This window comes from Scyliorhinus canicula, chromosome 3, assembly GCF_902713615.1.
Source record: "Scyliorhinus canicula chromosome 3, sScyCan1.1, whole genome shotgun sequence".
Classification (NCBI taxonomy): Eukaryota; Metazoa; Chordata; class Chondrichthyes; order Carcharhiniformes; family Scyliorhinidae; genus Scyliorhinus; species Scyliorhinus canicula.
This window is the reverse complement of record NC_052148.1, coordinates 102,342,906-102,359,836: the sequence shown is the minus strand read 5'-3', so window position 1 is coordinate 102,359,836 and position 16,931 is coordinate 102,342,906. Positions and strand designations below refer to the sequence as shown.

Here is a 16,931-nt window from a genome sequence, read left to right as displayed (position 1 = left end):
GGGGAGGCAGCTGAACACTAATATACGGAGGCTCTTGAACGTTATTATGATGCCGGCGGTGGAAGGGGAGGCGGAGATAGTGTTGGCGCTAGATGCGGAGAAGGCCTTTGATAGGGTCGAGTTGGGGTACTTGTGAGAGGTGCTGGAAAGGTTCGGGTTTGGGGAGGGGTTTGTCAGTTGGGTGAGGCTGTTGTATGAGGCCCCGATGGCGAGTGTGGCCACGAATAAGAGGAGGTCGGAGTATTTTCGACTATACCGAGGGACGAGGCAGGGGTGTCCCCTGTACCTCCTACTTTTTGTGCTGGCTACTGAACCCCTGGCTATGGCGCTGAGGGAGTCGGGGAATTGGAGGTGGCTGGTCCGGGGTGGGGAGGAGCACCGAGTGTCGCTCTATGCGGATGACCTATTGTTGTATGTGGCGGACCCGGTGGGGGGAATGCCGGTGGTGATGGGGATTCTCCGGGAATTTCTCAGGGTATAAGCTTAACTTTGGGAAAAGCGAGCGGTTTGTGGTAAACCCGGGGGACCAGGAGGGGGGGATTTGGAGGCTCCCACTGAAAAGGGCGGAGAGGAGCTTCAGGTACTTGGGGGTTCAGGTGGCCAGGAGCTGGGGGGCCTTGCATAAGCTAAACCTCACAAGGCTGGTGGAGCTAATGGAGGAGGAGTTTAAGAGGTGGGACATGCTGCCGCTGTCTTTGGCGGGTAGGGTGCAGTCAGTCAAGATGACGGTGCTCCTGAGGTTTCTGTTTCTGTTCCAGTGCCTCCCCATCCTTATCCCGAAGGCCTTTTTCAGGCGGGTTAACAGGAGCATTATGGGGTTTGTGTGGCCACACGGGACTCCAAGGGTGAGACGGGTATTCTTGGAGCGGGGCAGGGATTGGGGGGGGGGGGGGGGGGGGGGGGGGGGGGGGCTGGCTGGCGTTGCCCAACCTCTGTGGGTACTATTGGGCTGCCAACGCAGCGATGGTGCGTAAGTGGGTAATGGACGGGGAGGGGGCGGCATGGAAGAGGATGGAGATGGTATCCTGTGTGGGCACGAGCCTGGAAGCACTTGCAACGGTGCCGCTGCCGGTCTCTCCGACGAGGTATACCACGAGCCCAGTGGTGGCAGCTACCCTCAAGATTTGGGGGCAATGGAGGCGGCACAGGGGGGAGGTGGGGGCCTCGATGGGGTCCCCGATACGGGGGAACCACTGGTTTGTTCCGGGGAGAATTGATGGCGGGTTCCTGAGTTGGCACAGGGCAGGTGTCAGGAGACTGGGGGACCTGTTCATAGACGGGAAGTTTGCGAGCCTGGGTGAGCTGGAAGGGAAGTTCAGGCTCCACCTGGGGAACACCTTTAGGTACATGCAAGTCAGGGCGTTTGTCAGGCGGCAGGTGGCGGGGTTCCCCCTGCTGCCGCTGCGTGGGGTTCAGGACAGGGTGCTCTTGGGGGTATGGGTTGGGGAGGGGAGGATCTCGGAAGTGTACCAGGTGATGCAGGAGGTAGACGAGGCCTCGGTGGAGGAGCGGAAAGATAAATGGGAGGAGGAGCTGGGTGAGGAGATTGAGAAGGGGACGTGGGCGGATGCCCTAGAAAGGGTGAACTCCTCCTCTTTGTGTGCGAGGCTTAGCCTCATACAGTTTAAGGTGCTGCATCGGGCTCATATAACCAGGACAAGGATGAGCCATTTTTTGGGGACCGAGGACAGGTGTATTAGGTGCTCAGGGAGCCCAGCAAACCATGTCCACATGTTCATGCCCAGCACTGGGGGGATTTTGGAAGGGTGCAGCAAGGACCGTATCGAGGGTGGTAGGATCCAGGGTCAATCCAGGCTGGGGACTCACAATATTTGGGGTTGCAGTGGAGCCGGGAGTGCTGGAGGCGAAAGAGGCCAGTGTTCTGGCCTTTGCGTCCCTAGTAGCCCGGCGGAGGATTCTTCTTCAGTGGAAGGATGCGAGGCCCCCAAGCATGGAGGCCTGGGTCAACGATATGGCAGGGTTTATTAAATTGGAGAGGGTGAAATTTGCTCTAAGGGGGTCAGTGCAGGGGTTTTTCAGGAGATGGCAACCATTCCTAGATCTCCTGGCAGAACGGTACAAACAAACGGTCAGCAGCAGCAGCAACCGGGGGGGGTTTGTCTCTTTGGTTTTGTTTTGGGTTGAATATCAGTTTTTTGCCAATGATGGACGTTAATTTATTGTTTCTCTTTTGTATTTACAGCGGGGGGGGGGGGGGGGGGGGGGGGGGGTGGTTCAGTTTTTTTTTGTTCTTAGAATTTTCTGTTATTGTTTTCTTTTTTGTGAAAATGTGAAAATTTGAATAAAAATTACTTTTTAAAAAAAAAGTCTTACTGAAGTCCATGTAGACTGCATCAACTGTACTGCCCTCATCTACCCATCTGGTCGGGTCATTGAAAAATTCAGTCAAGTTTGTTCGACATGATCTCCCCTGCCAAAGCCATACGCACCATCCTAGATTAATGTTTGCCTCTCCAAGTGCAGATTAATTCTGTCCAAAAGAATTTTTTCTAATAATTTCCTTACCACTGATATTAGACAGAATTGCCCAGATCCCTTTTTGAATAATAGTACCACAAAGATATCAAATTAGCTGTCCTCAGTCCTTTACCACGTCACCTGTGACCAGAGCGGATTTGAAAATTTGCAACAAAATCCCTGAATCTCCTCCCTTGCCTCGTACAGCAGCCTAGGATACATTGCATCTGGGCCTGGGTATTTATCCACTTTTAAGCCTGCAAGAAACGCTCACACTTCCTCCCTCTCAATGCTAATCTGTTCAATTGTATAATTATCTCCCTCCCTACTTTCTATATCTTCATTGTCCTTCTCATAGTGAACACAGATGCAAAATCCCATTTAAAGCTCACCTACGTCCTTCGTCTCCACAGACAGGTTGCCACTTTAGTCCCTAATCTTTCCCTAGTTTAAAAAAAAAAAATTTCGTGTACCCAATTCTTTTTTTCCAATTAAGGGGCAATTTAGTGTGGCCAATCCACCTACCCTGCACATCTTTGGGTTGTGGGGGTGAAACCCACGCAAACACGGGGAGAATGCGCAAACTCCACACAGACAGTGACCCAGAGCCGGGATCGAACCTGAGACCTCAGCGCCGTGAGGTTGCAGGGCTAACCCACTGCGCCACCGTGCTGCCCAATCTTTCCCTAGTTGACCTCTTGCCCTTAATATACTTATCAAACACCTTGAATCATAGAATTTACAGTGCAGAAGGAAGCCATTCGGCCCATCGAGTCTGCACTGGCTCTTGGAAAGAGCACCCTACCCAAGCCCACACCTCCACCTGGGGTGACCACAGCCTGATTACAAAATGGACACTTTGCAAAGAATGCAGGAAAAATGGACAATGCTGAGAAAGCAAGCAGGTGCAAGGTTTGTCTGTTGATTGGAGCTGTAGCTCCCAGACAAGACCGATACTGCAAAGCCATTACCATACTAATGAGCCATCTCTGGGGACAAAAGGATAACATTTAGGTAAACGATACTAAAGCATACACCCCGGCGCCAGAGGAGACTAGAACAAAGCAGGCCAACGGCCAACTAGGACACGCTCAGCAATCAGGGCACCCACCTGATTGGAGGAAATCGATAGGAATGATCAAGATGCGGTCCAATTAATTGGAGCCAAGTTCAAGGCCCGCCCAAAAGCACGCAAAGCCCCTTTTTGGGTATAAGGAGGATCCCCCAAGAGAGACTCGCTCTCTTGGCCTTGGCTCTCAGTGAGGAGAGACCTGCCTAGCAGCTGCACCAGAACAAGTAAGTCCAAAGTCAACGCACACTACGAGACAGACGCTCCCAGCTACTATTCCGTACCAGCTCGACCCCAGCAGCCTCAGAACCGCACAACGGCCATTGTTCCTCTGACTGAGTGGGCGCCCGAAGCTAAGTATGGGCTTTAGTAGTGGTGATAGTTTAGTTGGTAGAGTTTGTGCATGAGTATATTTGACTGTGTGTGTAAATAAATGAGCATTGATTTCGAACTTACTAACTGGTGTATCGAGTCTTTGATCAGTATTCAGTTTTGAACCTTGTGTATTCGGTTTTGAACCTTGTGGCGGTTCGAAAGATATCTGGCGACTCTTGAGCAAACGTAATCAGAATTAAGGAAGGCGACCATATTAACCGCCATAAAAAGCACCAATTAAAGAGAGAACACAACGAGCAACAACACCCAACGAAGAAGAGGCTAGTTTTTAGCAAAGGTGCAAATCTGGATCCTGATGCTGGAAATGTTTTTGAAGGATGTGTTAAGATTGAAAGAGAGGGCAAATCAACTTTTTAAGGATGTTGTGGTTTATTTTATTTAAATTGTTCATTGTTTTAAAATGCCCTGGATTGTCTCAGTTGCTGAAATTGACATGGGTACTGGATCTAGATCTGCATCATGAAAAACTAATCAATCAGTTCTCTTTTGTGCCTTTCCCTATCAGTGTACCACATTTCATTGAAATCTGTCCATTAGATTTTGAGATATACGACTTACAAAAATGGGGGGGTAACATTATCTCTGCCTACCTTCAGTGGCAGTGATAATTAGAGATGGCAACAAGTGCTACTCTTGCCATTAGCTCTCACCCCATGAACAGTTAGTTTTTTTAAAGTTATCTTATATAACATTTTATTTCAATTTGTTCCATACAATTTTAGATACACCAGCTTTAACAACACATTCTATTTCAGAAGCCTGTAGCAGCAAGGAAGTAGCTAGGTGAACCTGGTTAAAGTAATGGCAAAGAGCCTATCCATGTGTGAATGGTACAGCAGCTTAGCTCCATTCAGGTTCACAGTGCCCATTTCAATTTCAAACCAGGATTCCACCCACACAGGACCCGCAAAAAATATTTACTTAATGTTCCCACTAGTATATCGCCAGAGACCACATGCACGTTTGCACTGGTTAATTTAATTGTCAATTGTGTAGACACGTATGCATCCCTATTCATAGGGAGGTTAGCTACTATCATCACATTACTAATACTTTACACAATATTTAATTGCTGGTCAGTTGCACGGATTTGTATCGGTACATTTCACAGGTTTGGAATGAAGCGGAGATTTGCCTATTACTAATAAAACAGCTAGAAAATGCAAAACTTCATTTTGTAGCAAATTCTAGATGATTGAATTTGAATTTCAACAGTTATACAATCATGCACTTTGGAGTTTATTAAATCTTATGTAGAATACAGTTACTATGTATTCACTCAACTCTTACTCAAATCAGTTTATGCAGAGAATAGCAAATCTGCCCTTGATCCTTCTCTTGGGTAAGAGTAAAGTTGGAACAGATTGGTGTATTCCTCCTGGTACTGAAGTTAGCCCATGGTTGCTCGTGTCCCTCCAACAGCGTAGAGCGGTAGTCCTACTGCCACTAACACCAGCAAAGCAGAAGAGCCCAAATTTTTTTTAAAAACAACTTCCAAGTATTCTTAAAGTTCCAAAATAATCTTTAAAAAGTTAAAATATGCTTTCGGGGCTTTTGTAATAAATTTTAGACTACCCAATTTTTTTTCAATTAAGGGGCAATTTAGTTTGGCCAATCCATCTAACCTGCACATCTTTGGGTTGTAGCAGTGAAACCCACACAGACACGGGGAGAATATGTAAACTCCACAGACAGTGACACGGGGCCGGGATCGAAGCCGGGTTCCTCAGCGCCATAGGCAGCAGTGTTAACCACTGCGCCGCCATGCTGCCCACTTTCAAGGCTAAGTCACTACTGGAGTCATTTATTTTTCAGTATTCAAGCTAATGAACACTCCTTAAGTTACAGGCTCGCGCTGCTCTGAAATATCCTAAGGAGAGGGCTGATCCTTGGAACACCTGCAAAGTACATTTGCTCAGGCCGTGTCCAAGGTCCAACCATCCTCAGCTGCGTCATCAATGACCTTCCCTCCATCATAAGGTCAGAACTGGGGATGTTCGCTGATGATTGCACAGTGTTCAACACCATTTGCAACTCCTCACAATGAAGCAGTCCATGTCCATATGTTACAGGATCAGAACAATATTCAAGCTTGGGCTGATACGTAGCAAGTTACATTCATGTCACACAAGTACCAGGCAATGCCCATCTCTAACAAGAGAGAATCCAACCATCTCCCTTTGACATTCAATGGTATTACCATCGCTGAATCCCTGGTATCAACATCCTGTGGGTGGAATTGACCAAAACCTGAACTGGGCTAGCCATTTAAATACTGTGGCTACAAGTCAGGGATTGGAAACTCTGCAGCAAGTACTCACTTCCCGACTTCCTAAAGCATGTCCACCATCTACAAAACAGTCCGTGTGATGGAATACTCTCTACTTGCCTGGTTGAGCGTAGCTCCAACAGCAGTCAAGTAGCTCAATACCATCCAGGACAAAGCAGCCCACTTGATTGGCACCCCATCCACCACCTTCAACATTCACTCCCAACTATTCTATTCTATATGATGCACTCCAATAACATACCCAAGCTCCTTCAACAGTACCTTCCAAACTCATGACCTCTACCATTTAGAAGGGCAAGGGCAGCAGATGCCTGGGAACACCACAAGCTGCAAGATCCCCCGGCGCCACACACCATCCTGCTCTGAAAAGGTGTATTTATGATAGATGTCAGGTGAATTATACAACTGAGAGCCAGGCTGAATATAGAATATAGAAGGGAAAATGAAGAGACTGGCAGCTAACATAAAATTGAGTCCAACTATGTAGCCACCTAAAATGGATGCTGAGCTACAAATTAGGTCAAGCGCTAAGACTGCTGGGAAACAGACAGTTTAGCCAGAACAGCAGTCTGCAAAGAGCATTTTGCATTCTGCAGCAGCAGAAACCAGTTTGGGCTCAGGTGAGAAGACCTTAGCTAGGTGCAAATGGCAAAACGCTTTGCATGCTAATGAGGCCATCAGACTTGAACACCCACACAATAGATACATTTGGTTCTGAATGGACACATTCTAATCAAGGCCCAGACATCGAGGCACCAGAAACCTCCAAACAAAAGGGCATAAGAAACGCCCCCTCCATCACGGAGACCCCCTCGCATTGGGGAATTAATCCAGTATCGATAAGAAATTGATCCAATAGGTAGAGCCCGCCCAAGAAGAGGGAAGGACAATGGAACCCCTATAAAAGATAGGGACCTCGTGTTGTCCGGTCTGTTTTTCCGTGCTCCGGCTCAACTTCGGTCAAGGTCTGTTTTTCCGTGCTCCGCCTCTGACCACGACTTTGAAGATCCACTCTGACTCCAGCCGTTGAGCACCAGCCGCCGAACCGTAAGTGCCAGTACGACGCTCGCTACGCGAACTAAGCCCGCTAGAACCCCCAGTGACCAGAACGCTTGCTGAAGGTTGCAGCCCAAGACCAGGACGAAGGCCTCGCGCCCTGACCTTGCCTGTTCCTGTTAGATAAGTATTCTGATTACTTTAGTTTAGTCATAGCTTAGTCTCTTAGTGTGTGCATGAATATTTATTATTACTGTATAATAAATATTATCGTTTGGACCTTACTAATCGGTGTATCGTCTTTATTACTTTGAACTTGACCTTGGAATACTAGTGACGTTGTCTATACGGCAACTGGCGACTCCTAAAGCTGAATAAATACATACAACAGAGCCTAGCGGTGTTAAGCACTTGGAAGTTAATACACCCCAATAAACGCGTTTTACGCCCATAGTAAAACGTGCTAACTTGGAGTTTTTTCGAAGTAGCAGCGAGGGTTGATGAGGGCAATACTATGATGTGATGCATATGGACTTCCAAGGCATTTAATATGGTACCACACAACAACATGTGGGCAAAGTTATAGTGCATGGAATAAAAGGGAAAGTAGCAAATTGGCTGAATGATAGGAAACAGTGACTTAATGGATGCTTTTCAGGCTAGAGGAAGGTTGGTAGTGGAGTTCCCCAATGGTCAGTGTTGAGACTCCTGCTCTGCCTGATATATATTAATGATCTAGACCTTAGTGTACAGGGTACAATTACAAAATTTGCAGATAAGAAGAAACTTGGTGTATTGCGAACTGTGAAGAGGATACTGTATAAACTCAAAAGAATACAGAGAAGTTGGTGGAATGGGTAGACAACTGACAGATTAAGTTCAATGCAGAGAAATATGAAGCGATTTATTTGGGTAGTAAAAACATGAGAAACAATATAAAATAAAGGATACCATTGGGGGCAGAAGGACCTGGGTGAATATCTGTATGTCATTAAAGTTGAGAATGTGGTTTATAAAGTATCCTAGGTTTTATTAATAGGAACATAAAAGAGTACAAGAGCAAGGAGGTTATGTTTAATTTGCATAAGACAGTAGTTCGGCTCCCGTTGGAGTTCAGTTCTGGGCACCATACCACAGGAAAGAAGTGAAGGTATGAAGAGGGCATACAGAAGATTCATGAGAATGGATCCAGGGATGAGAAATTTCAGTTATGAAGATAGATTGGAGAAGTTGGGACTGCTTTCCTTGGTGAAGAGAAGTTTGAGAGGAGATATGATAACAGTATTCAAAATCACAAAGGGTCTAGACAGAGTAGATAGGGAGAAACTGTTCCCACTTGTGGAAGGACAAGAACGAGAGGTTGCAGATTTAATTAATTGGCAAAAGAAGTAAAAGCAACATGAGAGAAGTTGTTTCACATAAGAGGGGTTGGGGTTTGAAGTGCAGTGTGATGGAGGTAGAGTTCAATCAAGACATTGAAAAATAAATTAGACTTAGAATCCCTGCAGTGCAGGAGGAGGCCATTCGGCCCATTGAGTATTCAATCGAGTCTGAAAGAGCACTCCACCCAACTTGCAAATCCCTAGACACTAATAGGCAATTTATCATAGCCAATCCACCTAACCTGCACTTATTTAGACTGTTGGAGGAAATCAGAGCTCCCAGAGGAAACCCACGCAGACACGAGGAGACCATGCAGACTCCACACAGTCACTCAAGGCAGGAATTGAACCCGGGTCACTGATGCTGTGAGGCAACAGTGCCAACCATGCAACACCATGCCTCCTGACTGAGAAGGAGGATTGTTCAGGTTTAGGGGAGGAAGGGGATGAATGGCATGAGGTGAATTGCTGATTCAGAGAACTGGTGCAATAAAGACAGACCAAATGGCCTCCTCCTGCACTGTAGCAATTGTGATTCTTAATCTCTGATGTATTTGTCAGAACTTTCCTGTTATCATTCACCTCAGTTCATGACTTAAATCAGATCAAGTAGTCACACAAAGGAAACACTAGATGGCATTGTAACAGGATTTACAGTATAATCTCCAAGGGCCTCAAAATTCAAACTGCAATGGCTGCACATATGAACTCTTGGACATATAACAACATAGCTCTTTATTCGTCATGTCTGCAGAATCATATTTTCAGACAGCTTGCTCTCATTGCTTTCCAAGTGTAGACATTCATCTACTATTCTATGGTTATTTTGTTTCAGACACCATTCAACTGATACTAGTTAAAAACAGCTTTGATACTCCATGAAAACAATGGCAACGTTTTATTGTCCTTGATACAAACACAATTTAAAAGATAGGCTACCAAATTGGCAATGTTAAAAGCATGTTTTCCACATCTGGATAGTGCAAATCCAGGAGCCGATTAGTTATCTGGCATACTGAACACTATTCGAGTTGTCAACATCAATTTTAGGTAACGTAATAAATATATTGGACAATGCTGTGGCATTGGTGTTTCATTATGGAGTAAGGAATCAACCCATAATTTTCTGACGGAAGGTGCTATTACTGAACTTCGACTAACTTTAGCATTCAAACCGGAACGCGTATGGTACCTACACCAAAATTAGGCCACAGATCTTAAACCGTAGTTTTGGAAGTGTGGTACTGAAAACAGCTCGAGAAGATACACACAGGCCAGGAACAGAACAGTCTCATTAAACCCTGGCTGGAATCAATACTGGCCATCTGCAAAAGCACTCAAGTCAAAGCATAAACCTATTATTGCGATATGGACTTGTGATTACCCACTCCAAAGACTATAAAGATGTAACAAACTTCCTGACCAGGTGATCAACTTTGCAGCAGGACGAAGAACAGACAAAAGAAGCCATCAAACTCCTTAATGAGCTGATGGTTTGTCAGACAAGGGGAGTTTCAGAGGACAATGGATCTTGATTGAACCACCATGGATAAACCTGTATCCTGACTTTCCCGTTAAAGTTAGGGTCTGGCTAGGACAGGGGTGGGCAAACTTTTCCGTGCAAGGGCCACATTCAGAAATTCACAATTTTAAAGGGCCGCATAGTATATTAAGTAAAATAATGACTTCACCCGGTTATGATTCTGGGCGTCTCATATAGAACATAGAACAGTACAGCACAGAACAGGCCCTTCAGCCCTCGATGGTGTGCCGAGCAATGATCACCCTACTCAAGTCAACTTATCCACCCTATACCAGTAAGTAACCAAACAGCCCCCCCCCCCCCCCCCCCCAATTAACCTTAAAAAACATTTTTTTTTTTTAACATTTTTTTTATGACTTGGTGGGCCGCATAAAGACCTTTGGCGGGCCGTAGTTTACCCACCCCTGGGCTAGGACAATGGCCGGTGGTGGACGTACACATACGACTCAATCCTAGCTTCCCCGTATAAAGAAAGGAACATCGAACATATATTCAGCGATAACCTAGGAGTTGCCCAGGCATCGCAAGAAGAAAGGACCCTGGATTTCCAGGGAAGGCATCCACATCGAGTGATCGTAGCCTGCCAGCTTCCTTTACTAAGTGCGGGTAAAACCCAAAGCTCAGCTGTGGGTCTGAGTCATATTTTCTTGAGTAATAGAATTGTGAATAAAATTGTGTTAAACTGTGAACCTGTTTTGTCCTTTTTCATCTCGCAAATAAGGGCACCTGGGTAAAACTTTTGAGTAAGTGAACTGGTTGAACGTAAAAGAGGTTTTAAAGGTACAACAGAAGGAAATACTTTAGATAAATCAATACACATCCACAACAATTGGAAGCAGCAGAGGTAGCATGGGCACAAAATGTAATTTGAGTGGGGGCTTCTTTATCCATCAACAAGCATGGAGCACCATTACTGACCAAATCCTGAAGGACATATCTGCCAGAACTGGGCCTTTGGCACAAGGTGAACTAAGAAGAAAAAAACCTACTTGACCTTGCCCTCACCAAACCACCTGCAACAGATGCATCTGTCCATGAAATGAAATGAAATTAAATGAATGAAAATCGCTTATTGTCACAAGTAGGCTTTAAATGAAGTTACTGTGAAAAGCCCCTAGTCGCCACATTCCGGCACCTGTTCGGGGAGGCTGGTACGGGAATTGAACTGTGCTGCTGGCCTGCCTTGGTCTGCTTTAAAAGCCAGCTCTTTAGCTCGGTGCTAAATCAGCCCCTGCAGAATTAGTTGGAATGACCAACACACAGCCCTTGTGGAGAGGAAGTCCAGTCTTCACATTGAAGACACACTCCATCCTGTGGCACTACCACTGTGCTAAATGGGATAGATTCCAATTTCGCAGCTCAGAACTGGAAGCGCTGAGGATCATCAGCAGCAGCAAAATTGTATTCAACCACAATTTGTAACCTCATGGCCCAACCTGTGCCTCACTTCAGCATTACAGTCAAGCCAGGTCATTGACCCTGGTACAGCTGCAGTGCAAGAAAGCGTACCAGCAGCAGAACCACTGCCTATTTGTGCCTCTCTTCGTTGTAAGAAAACAATTCATTTTCACGGTCTCATGTTGCTTGCCAGCAGCTATAAATGGAAGAAGCTCCAAAAGCTCATATATGCAGGGCATTTGACATCAAATGTATGTGCAGGACACGTGACCTACTCACTGCTGCCACTTCTGGTCGGAAGACTGCACACAGCCTCATTTCCTGCTTAATTAAAAGGCAGCAGCGACCACCATTATCAATAAATATGGCGGTATTGGTGATTAGGCGCTTCTCCCGCGATCAGCACAACCGTGTGAACGTCGTGACTATCACTCCACAGCCCTCTTGACGCCTGTCCGCGATGCACCTGTGGGTTGCAACCCACATTTTGAAAAACCCTGTCTTGGACAATATTTAACCCTCGGCGAACAAAAATTATCTGGTTGGTTATCACACTCCTGTAACATGACAACTTGCCGTGTACAAATTGGCTGTCTCATTTCCTACTTTATAACAATGCTTACACTTCAAAAGTGATACACTGATTGCAAAGTGCTTTGGGATATTCTGTAATCATGAATGGCGCTGATAAATGCAGATCTTTCTTTCAAAGCAAGTGAGGAGAGCAGTTCAGTATAAGCGCTCAGTGCAAGATTTGTTAAACAGAATCTTTGCTCAGGATGTAATTGAGGGGAAAACAATTGCATCTTCAGCAAGTTGGAAATGTGGAGAGATGTTTAGAATTAAATCTTCAAATAGCCAGCATAGGTAAAAAGGACAAATGTTTTCATTTGGGTCAGTTAAGTTCTACCATTGTCAAATAAATCAAAACTCTAAATTAATATACAGGTATTGGATAAAAACACCAATGTTATAGGGTGGTGAATTGGACATTGTGAATTCCTCCTCAGTGTACCCAAAGACAGGGAAAGAACTACAGAGAATGGGCGAGGGAGAAATGAGACAGTAACTCCCAGGAGGGGGGGGGGGGGGGGGGGGGGGGGTCACCGCACTAGCTGGAAAGCTAGCACCGGGAGTATGCAACAGAGCAAGGCCACGGCGCATCACTGACAGGGGGCACACAATGGGGAAGCAAAGGGGGATAGGAGGTGGGGGAAGGGGTACAAAGGGAGGGGAGAACGGGATTGGGGGGGGAGGAAGGGGAGGACGGGGGGGGGGGGCATAGGGAGGGGGTAAAAATAGGACCAGTGAGAGCAGCAATATGGCTACAAAGGGCCACAACCAGGGGAGCGGAGCAAAGAAGCACTGCAAGTAACCACCCTGGACAAAGGGAGACCCCGGAGTACAGGGGCCACGTGGCGGATGCACTGTTGACGTCCATGTTGGGTGCCCCCTGGACAAAGGGAAACCCCGGAGCGTAGGGACTCGACAGCTTGGGGAGAGCAGAGACACCGGCCATCTTGGACAACCCCCAAACAAAGGGAAACCCCATGGTGCAGTGGCGCATCCACCAGGTAAATATGGAGGGACAAAAAACCCCCACCAGGATAGTCACCTGGAACGACAGGGGACTCAATGGCCCAGTGAAAAGATCCAGAGTCTTCACCCAACTAAGAAACATGAAAGCCGACATAGTCTCCCTCCAAGAGACACACCCGCGAGAACAGGCCAACTGCGGGTAAGGAAGGGCTAAGTGGGACAGACCTACCATTCCTGTTACGGGACGAGGGCCGGGGGGGGTGACAATATGATCAACAAGAGGACGATGTTTAAGGCGACAAAGACGGTTATGGATCCAGGGAGACGGTACATCATGGTCAGCGGGGCCCTGGATGGGGCACCGGTAGTACTAGTTAATGTGTATGCTCCTAACTGGGACGACCCGTGCTTCATCAAGAAGACCATTGCAGAAATCCCCGATATAGCGACACACTGACTGATCATTGGGGGGGGGGACTTCAACTGTGTACAGGAACTCGGTCAGTTTATGGAGCAGATGGGGGCGGTGGACCCTTGGAGAGACAGAGAGAGAACAGTGCAAGAGGGGGTAGCCAAACACAGCTGAAAAGAAAGGGGAGCTGCAGGAGGAGGAGGAGGGGAGGGAGGGAAGGAGTGGGGGAAAGGGGGGTAGTGGAGGAGGGCAGGGAAGAAGGAAGTACAAAGAGCAAAGAATAATAGGGGGAGCCAGAGGGGAGGGAACACAAACTGGAAAAAGAGAACGGGAAACGACAACAACGAATAAAGCTATCACTTTTTGGTTTCTCTATGTGTACATCTGTAAAGATACCATGTATAAAACACCCAATAAAAAACATTCTTCAAAGAAAACTAATAAATTTGTAAGTAAAAGCATGTTGACTTATTCTAATCAAACTACACCCATCCTAGTGCAGTGTTCGATTCCCGTAACAGCCTCCCCGAACAGGCGTCGGAATGTGGCGACTAGGGGCTTTTCACAGTAACTTCATTTGAAGCGTACTCGTGACAATACGCGATTTTCATTTCATTCATTTTTTCACTTAGCCCCCTACTCTACTCCCTATACACACGATTGCGTGGCAACATTTGGGTCCAACTCCATCTACAAGTTTGCTGACGATACAACCATGGTGGGCTGGATCTCAAATAACAACGAGTCAGAATACAGGAGGATAATAGAGAACCTAGTGGAGTGGTGCAGCAACAACAATCTCTCCCTCAATGCCAGCAAAACTAAAGAGCTGGTCATTGACTTCAGGAAGCAAAGTGCTGCACACACCCCTGTCAGATCAACAGAGTCAAGGTGGAGATGGTTAGCAGTTTCAAAATCTTAGGGGTGCACATCTCCAAAAATCTGTCCTGGTCCACCCATGTTGTCACTATCACCAAGAAAGAACCTATAGTTCCTCAGGAAACAAAGGAAATTTGGCATGTCCACATTAACTCTTACCAACTTTTAGAGATGCACCATAGAAAGCATCTTATCTAGCTGCATCACATGCTGGTATGGCAACTGCTCGGCCCAGGACAAGAAACTTCAGAGAGTCGTGAACACAGCCCAGTCCATCACACAAACCTGCCTCCAATCCATTGACTCCATCTACACCTCCCGCTACCTGGGGAAAGGGGCAGCATAATCAAAGACCCCACCCATGCAGCTTACTCACTCTTCCAACTTCTTCCATCAGGCAGGAGATACAGAAGTCTAAGAACACACACAAAGACTCAAAAACAGCTTCTTCCTCTTATGAACTGACCTCATTAACACTACACCATGTATGCTTCATCTGATGCATATGTAGTTACATTGTGTACCTTCTGTTGCCCTATTATGTATTTTCTTTTATTATTTTTTCCTTTCATGTACTTAATGATCTGTTGAGCTGGTCGCAGAAAAATACTTTTCACTGTACACATGACAATAATCCAATCCAATGCAATCGTGAAAGGTTTTCAATAGGATTGATACTAATGCCTGAAAAATATATTCAAAGATATGTGAGCTACCATTGTTTATGAGCCAAAATTCGTTCAAGTAGAGAAATTGATAGACGGCCTAAAGGAGTGAGAAATTCGGGCGTGTTGTAATTACGTGACTAAGTTTCCTTGACATTTCACGCTTTTGTCCTGATTACGTTTGTCATTGCAAACACGCAGGAAATTCCAGGCCATCTCTTCCAATAAATTCCACAATGCGTTAGATTTGACCAACTGTGGACTTAACTTCCCAATTCCAGTAATGCCAGACTATTTATTTTCCTAGTGGTCTGAAGAGAAGTTTACAGTTACAGTATTGAGAAACAGGACAAGACTTGGGTGAGTTATTGGATTTCGGTCATCCCAATGCTCCTGACGCCCACTGGCCGCCCCCTGCCGCAGCTTCTCGTGCTCTGCTTTATAAATCTGTTGGGACTAAAATCTGCAGCAAGTGTCGGAACCTGAACATGCAGCGCCCAGGACAGTGCATGCACTCTGCCATTGGGACGGGAGCCCGGTCCGGCCAGACAGAACTCTACCTGCTCTCAGTGCTCCTCACTCCAATTCAGCCTCAGCGTCTCCACGCCACAACCAGGACCGCGCCATCGAGCAGCACCGCACATGCGCGCAGCGCTACATGGCGCGCTCGATTGCGTCACGGCAAAGAGGTTGCTGAACCTCGGACTCCCAGAGCACCGCCACCATGCGTCAGATAGATACATCTGCAGCCACACTTGAGTTCAGATTTTGTCCCTCGAGAGCTGTGGTATATATTCCGTAAATTTACGCAGACTTTCCATTTCTGTATGTTTAATTTGCTCTCACGGTACACCTCCGACGACAGTTAGTTGCTTGTCTGTGTTCTATTGGGTGCATTTTTAGAGGAGCAGTAAGGAAGCTTTGGCAATTAAACCAGTAAATTGAGCTTGGCGAGTCACAAAAAATCATTGGTGTATTTTCATCTCAGGGTCAAATATGGTGTAATATCAGGAACTGGTTCAGTTAGTTGCCAAGGAGATTAAATAAATAGCTAGGGTAGGGTGACCAACTCCCAGGGGAAAATAAGGAACACTATGGTGTGGGATTCATTTACGTGGCAAAGTGTGGGTGGGGGCTGCCAAGACTGGAGTGAGAAGTCTCCCTCAGTGTCGGATATTGCCGTGAGGATGCACATATTGTTAATATAAAAAATCAAGAAAATGGGACAAAGTCCATCCCAACATACAATCTGCACACAGGACAACCATCTAAAATACTTCTTCCAAAGCAGAGTCATATTGAACCGAAAGAGAAAATGCTGGAAAACCTCAGCAGGTCTGGTAGCGTCTGTAGGGAGAGAAAAGAGCTTAACGTTTGGAGTCCAATGACTCTTTGTCAGTCATGTTGAACTCGAAACATTAGTTGTTTCTCTCTTCACAGATGCAGCCAGACCATAATAATAATAATCTTCATTGTCACAAGTAGGCTTACATTAATACTGCAATGAAGTTACTGTGAAAATTCCCTAGTCGCCACATTCGGGTACACAGAGGGAGAATTCAGAATGTCCAATTCACCTAACAGCACGTCTTTTGGGACTTGTGGGAGGAAACCCACACGGACACAGGGAGAAGGTGCAGACTCCGCACAGCCAATGACGCAAGCTGGGAATTGAACCTGGGACCCTGGTGCTGTGAAGCAACAGTGGTAACCACTATGCTACCATGCCACCCACCGAGTTGTTCCTACTGGTAGAGCAGCCTCACCCACCGGATAAACCCCTCCCCAAACCCAAACCTCTCCAGCACATCCCACAAATACTCCCACTCAACCCTATCAAAGGCCGTGACATAGTTGGGGGCAAAGCCCCCCCCCCCCCCCCCC

At 46.5% G+C, this 16,931-nt stretch overlaps 1 protein-coding gene across 2 annotated transcripts in view; it reads right to left on the bottom strand.

The window, feature by feature from the left end:
• ipo11 (importin 11) overlaps positions 1 to 15,723 on the bottom strand; it is a 712,587-nt gene extending 696,864 nt beyond the window's left edge. For both annotated transcript variants that reach the window (XM_038791006.1, XM_038791005.1), the window contains exon 1: positions 15,608 to 15,723. The gene's annotated coding sequence lies outside the window, so the exon portion shown is untranslated. The remainder of the gene's footprint in view (positions 1 to 15,607) is intronic.
• Positions 15,724 to 16,931: the final 1,208 nt, after the last annotated feature.